Here is a 6,000-nt window from a genome sequence, read left to right as displayed (position 1 = left end):
ATGAAACGGCGATAAAAGTTGGCAAACCCTAAAAAACGCTGGAGGGCTTTAACCGTAGTCGGTCGTAGCCAATGGAGGACCGCACTTACTTTGGTAATACATAAAATCAAAAAATAAATGTACTAATCCTCATACCTGCAAGATATGTTAGATGATGCATTGGTGAAGTGTGAAATTTGTGGATAAAATAGTGTAAATAAAGGAATTACTATGCCCATAGGACACATCCCAGTACCAGAAGGACCTTTAAAGCATCTGGTGATACATTATGTGGACATGATAAAACGAGCACAAGGAAAAAGATGCATGTTGGTGGTAGTAGATAGGTGGAAGCACACACACACATTCTCAGAACCACTTGTCCCATACAGGGTCACAGGGAACCAGAGCCTACCCAGTAACACAGGGCATAAGGCCAGAGGGGGAAGGGACACACCCAGGACAGGACACCAGTCTGTCACAAGGCACTCCAAGCGGGACTTGAACCCCAGACCCACAGGATAACAAGACTGTGGTCCAACCCACTGCACCATCGCACCACCGCACCCTCCTGGGTGGAAGCAGTACCATCCAAAGATCAAGGGGCAGAAACATTGATTAAGTTTTTCACAAGAGAAATTATACCGTGTTTTGGTATACCCTCAGAAATTAGTATGGATGATGGATCTGCATTTATACAAAAAACTGTGAAAGGTGTGATGAATTGAGAATTAAGCAGAGGCTGGGTTGTGCCTATCACCCACAATCGCGAGGAATGGTGGAGAGAGTAAATGGAACTCATAAAGCTAAGCTGAATAAAATCTGTGCAAGTGCTAAATTGAATTGGGTGGAGGCACTACCCTTGGCTTTGATGTCTTATTGCATTCAAACTAACAGAAACACCCACCTAACCCCGCAGGAAATGCTTACGGGTTGACCCATGCCTGTGCCTTATTTACAAACAAGGACCCTATAAAGGTCCATCTTTGGAGCAATTGCAAGTGGAACTCAAAGAATATGTGAGATAACTAATTGCTATACATAAGACTATCTACTTACAGGAAAAAGGGAAGGAGCTAGAGGAGCCTCCTGAAGTAAGCAACCCAGTCATCCTAGGGGACCAGGTGTACCTGAGGGTCTTTCAGAGGAAGTGGAACGAGCTCAGACGAGAGGGTCCCTACAAATTGGCCCGGGCGACGCCAACAGTAATCTAGGTGGAATGGAGCACGATGTGATATCATCTGAACCACTGCACCAGAGCACCAGAGTTCCAAGCAAGGCAACACCAGTGGTCCAGGATGAGACATATCCAATGACGGACCATGAAACGGGGCCCAGGGGAGCAATGGAAACCAACACGGCACCAGACACAGAGAGGGAAAAACAATTCCCACTCCCTGTTAAAGATCAGGGAGCCCTAGGGCAGGTGCCTACTGGCCTACCTGATGGTGATGATGGCATACCTATTGTGGGTGGCACTTCAAGTCCTGCCTCCAGTGCTGGCACAGAAAACTTTACCACCATTGAGTTCTCAGCACTTGACTAGAGCTCAGCAGGCAGAGACTGCGGTATCTGAGGCCTCTGTTTGTACCTCTTGTGCTACTCTAACAAAAGAAATGAAAGTACAGGGCCATAGACATGAATGAAGTACAGGAATTAATGCTACTGTGGTATCATCTACTACACGAGCAACTCAGAAGGCAATGACAAAACATAGACAGGCTCAGCCCAATAGCAAGCATCCTAACAGTGCACAAGAGAAAATGTGGGCAAAAGCTATGGATAATGACTGGTACAAGTAGACACATTATACAGCATCGAAATCAGAACAGGGAGATTGTCATATGTGCGCTATCACTGTTAAAAATGGAAGTGGTAATCCCCAACCCACATGACTATAACCATTACGCAGACTTTAATAGAGAATCTTGCCACTTTGGCAGTTCAGTAAGACTGTACTGTCCCACTGAATGTTGGCGTAAAAGGAAAACTTGAACAACCCATGGGAGACTTTGGTAGGAAGGGGACACCAGCGTAAACACCAGCGTTAATGTGAGAGTGGACAAAGAAAAGAGAGAAATTCCAAAGCATGCTATTAACAAAAGGCATGAATTTGAATGTTTTAAAAGAAGTAAATATGGAACTAGGGTAGGAAGGTTATCAAGAAAAAGCAAAGTAACCTGGGACTTAGGTGAATGGTGGGACGTAGTGACTGAACAGAGTGTGGCTATACCTCAATGTGCCAACGGTAACTATTTCAATGGCTCTGAGGTTCAGAACACTTGCTTTAACAGAGCCACACACTTTCCGACTCAGCACTGGGCCGTGCCGTATATACTCCCTTATGAGGATCAGTCCATGGCCATAGCAGATCATTTTTGGTTATGTGGTGAGGGTCAATTTAGGACAATGTTACAAAGACAATGGAATGGGTTGTATGCCAAGGTAATGCTTGCTCAAGAAGTCACAATCATGAAATGGGAGATATCTGATGGGAATATGACAATTCAGAAGCCCAGGAGGACCCAAGGAAAACGAGATAAGAGGGCTTATACCCCTGACCCCAACGTTTATATTGATGCGATTGGGCAATCTAGATGTATACCCAATGAGTACAAGGCAAGAAATGAGATACTAGCAGGATTTGATCATTGTTTCTCTGGATTTCCCCTAACAAAAACACTGAGTAGATTATATACATTTATTACAATCAACAAAGATTGATAAACTACACAGATGAAGTGCTTAGTGCCCTGGGAGAGCAGCTAGCTGCTACAAGTACCATGACTTGGCAGAATCACTGAGCTCTAACCTGGCTCGTGGCTGAAAAAGGAAGAGTGTTCTAAATGTTTTGTGATCAATGTTGTATGTTCATACCCAACAACACTGCACCTGAAGGATCCTTTACTGAGACGATGGCAAAACTAAACAACTTGAGGCAGGAAGTCAAAGCTAACGCGGGGAGTCAAGCACTGAATTAGGACTGGTTGAACCTCAAGCTGGGGCAATGGGGAGCCTTGTTTGCAAAAGCAGGAATAATAGTTGGTGTAGTCATAGTAATATTGGGACTGCTTCCTTGTTGTGGTCTTCCTTTGTTGAAATCTGTATTGCGAAACGGATGGGGTTAGAGTTAGGGTTAGCATTAAGGACAGGGATAAGGAAATAGATAGGGATAGGCATAAGGATATGGCTATGGTTAAGGTTTAGTTTACAGTTCAGGAAAGATATGGGGAAAAGGATAGGAATAGGGATCGGAATAAGGATAGGCTTAGGGTCAGAGATAGCATTGAGGAAAGTGATAGGAATAGGTGTAGGGTTAGGTTTATAGTTAGGGTGAGGGTTAGGGATAGGGATAGAGTTAAAGTTACAGTTTGGGCCAGGAAAGTGACTCATTAGAGTTATGGATAAGGATACCGATAGGGTTAAGTTTATGGTTAGAGATAGACTTAAGGACAGTTATAGGCAGAGGGTTGGGGTTAGGATTAAAATTAGGGTATGGGATAGGGATATGGATACAGATAGGGTCAGAGTAAGGGTTCAGTTGGGTTCGGGTTAGGAATAGGGATAGAGCCAGCGTTAGGTCTGGGTTAGGATGAGGGTTAGGGTTGAGGTTAGCCTTAGAGTCAGAGTTAGATTTGAGCTCAGTGATAGGGGCAGAGTTAGTGTTGGGGTTAGAATATGGCTGAGACTTGGGATAGGAACAGGAATAAGGTTAGGGTTTGTTCAGATTGGGGAAAGCGATATTGATAATCTTATTGATAGAGAGAGGGTTATGGTTAGGATTAGGGTTGGGGAAGGAAGCCTGCCTTGACAATCAGTGGACTGACCACCAAGGGGAGTGATGACATTCGATCACAGTGTTTGGGATGAAGCGGGGACGAGTGGTGACGGAACAGGTCTATTGACTGCTCTGACCTGGTGCCCCACATCAAACCCAGTGATACAACTGGTGGCACCAGCATCAACCCATTTCCTTCCTGGTGGACACAGCGGCGACAAGATCCACTATTAGAAGACAGGAGGTGCCGGGCCCCCACAAATGGAAACCAGATCCATCTCATGGGAACATGAAGAATAACACAAAGCTTCAAAAAAACAGACCCATTGCCCGTGAGAATGACAAAAGACATTGCTGTAACTAACCATTTGTTTCTCCTTAGTGACCACTGTCTGTTGAACCTGCTGGGCCAAGACCGGTGCAACTGTCTCTGTGACCAAAGAAGGCAGCAACATTGCATCTCTAGTATTGGGACTGTTTTATAAGCAGGTGTTTACACACACACACACACACACACACACACACACACACACATTTTCTGAACCACTTGTCCCATTTGGGGTTTCAGGGAGCCAGAGCCTAACCTGGCAACACAGGGCATAAGGCAAGAGGGGGAGGGGACACACCCAGGACAGGATGCCAGTCCATCGCAAGGCACCCCAAGCAGGACTTGAACCCCAGACCTACCAGACTGCATGTCTGACGCACATGGTGGAAAGGAGAGGAAGAGCTGGGTATCATCAGCATAACAGTGGTACTTGAATCCATGGGATGCTATGACCAGCCCGAGGGAGGAGGTGTAGACTGAGAAAAGAAGAGGACCCAATACCGAGCCCTGCAGGACACCAGTTGGGAGAGGCAGAGGAGAAGAGCGAAAGCTCCGCCAGATCACTTGATAGGATCTGTCAAATAGGTAGGACTCAAACCATCATAATGCCACTCCTTTGATCCCAAGCTGATTAAGAAAGGAGAGTACAGTCCGTTGGTTGACTGTGTCAAATGATGCAGACAGATCAAGGAGGATGAGGACCAAGGAGAGGGAGGCGGCTCTAGCAGCTTGGAGAGCATCAGACACCGTCAGAAGAGCCATCTCGGTGGAGTGACCAACTTTGAAACCAGACTGATAACCATTGAGGAGATGGTTTCAAGTGAGGAAATCAGACAGCTGATCCCAGCCAGGCCCCTTCGCTCATCTACTTCTGCTCGTTTGGTGGTCCCGCCGTGCGCTTTGCCTTTCGTGCAAAGGCAAAGCTCAGAGGTTCTCAGTTCTGGGTCCGTTGTGGTGGAATGACCTTCCCCTGTCACTCAGAACTGCGGAAACTCTATTTTCAAGAAGGGTCTGAAAACCCACCTTTTCTAGATCCACTTCGCCCAGGATCTTTCCAGCTCATCTATGTTGTAACTGTCCACGCATCATAACTCCAGAAGCATCCCCAGATACAACCTTTATTGAGCCATTACTCTAGTACTGTACTACTCGTTTGTGTATCTTATAATATTGAAAAAAAAAAACAAAATTGGTGGGAGGGTATTGGGATTTCTCTATCCTCTGTCTTATGCACCTACTCGAACGATGAACCTCGGTGCAGCAAGTGGTAGGGAACAAATTAGATTTGCGTGAGATTTTCATGTCTGCAGCTATGTCTCCTTCTCTCAGCGTAATGCATAAATTGTACTTTTGCTGATGTCATGGTCGCGTCTGACGGAAGCGGCGGACCCAAGTGCAGAGCGGTAATAGTGGCGTCTTCGGGGAAATCCAAGAGAGGAGGTCAGAGGACGGGCAAAGGGTCTTCGAGGTGCGAACGTCGTAACAGGGAGGATCCAAAAGGCGAGGTCAGTGTACAGGCAAGAGGTCGATGATCCGAAGGAGGCAGTGGATCGGGGGAACCTGGGACGGGTTCGGGGAAGGCGTTCGGGAACAGGAAATGGCTGGAGAAGGTCGCTAACGAGGAGGCAGATCAAGGTTCCGCATCAGCTGGTTGTCCGACGCAGCCTTTTATGCTGCAGTCTGCGTTGCGTCACAGGTGTTCCATGTTGGCCCGGAGGTGTGGGCGTGGCAGCTGATATGTACGTCGCTTTGGACAAAAGCGTCTGCTAAATGAATAAATATAAATGCAAATGTTGGCGCAGCCATCTATGCCTTAGAGAAATGCTAAATTAATCACAACTAATGGAGGTAACAAAATACATGCTCACACCATCGGTTTCCTTAAACCGGAAGAGAAGAACATTATTTTACCTAT

The sequence above is a fragment of the Scleropages formosus genome, chromosome 16 (assembly GCF_900964775.1).
Source record: "Scleropages formosus chromosome 16, fSclFor1.1, whole genome shotgun sequence".
Taxonomy (NCBI): Eukaryota; Metazoa; Chordata; class Actinopteri; order Osteoglossiformes; family Osteoglossidae; genus Scleropages; species Scleropages formosus.
This window is presented reverse-complemented; position numbering follows the sequence as displayed.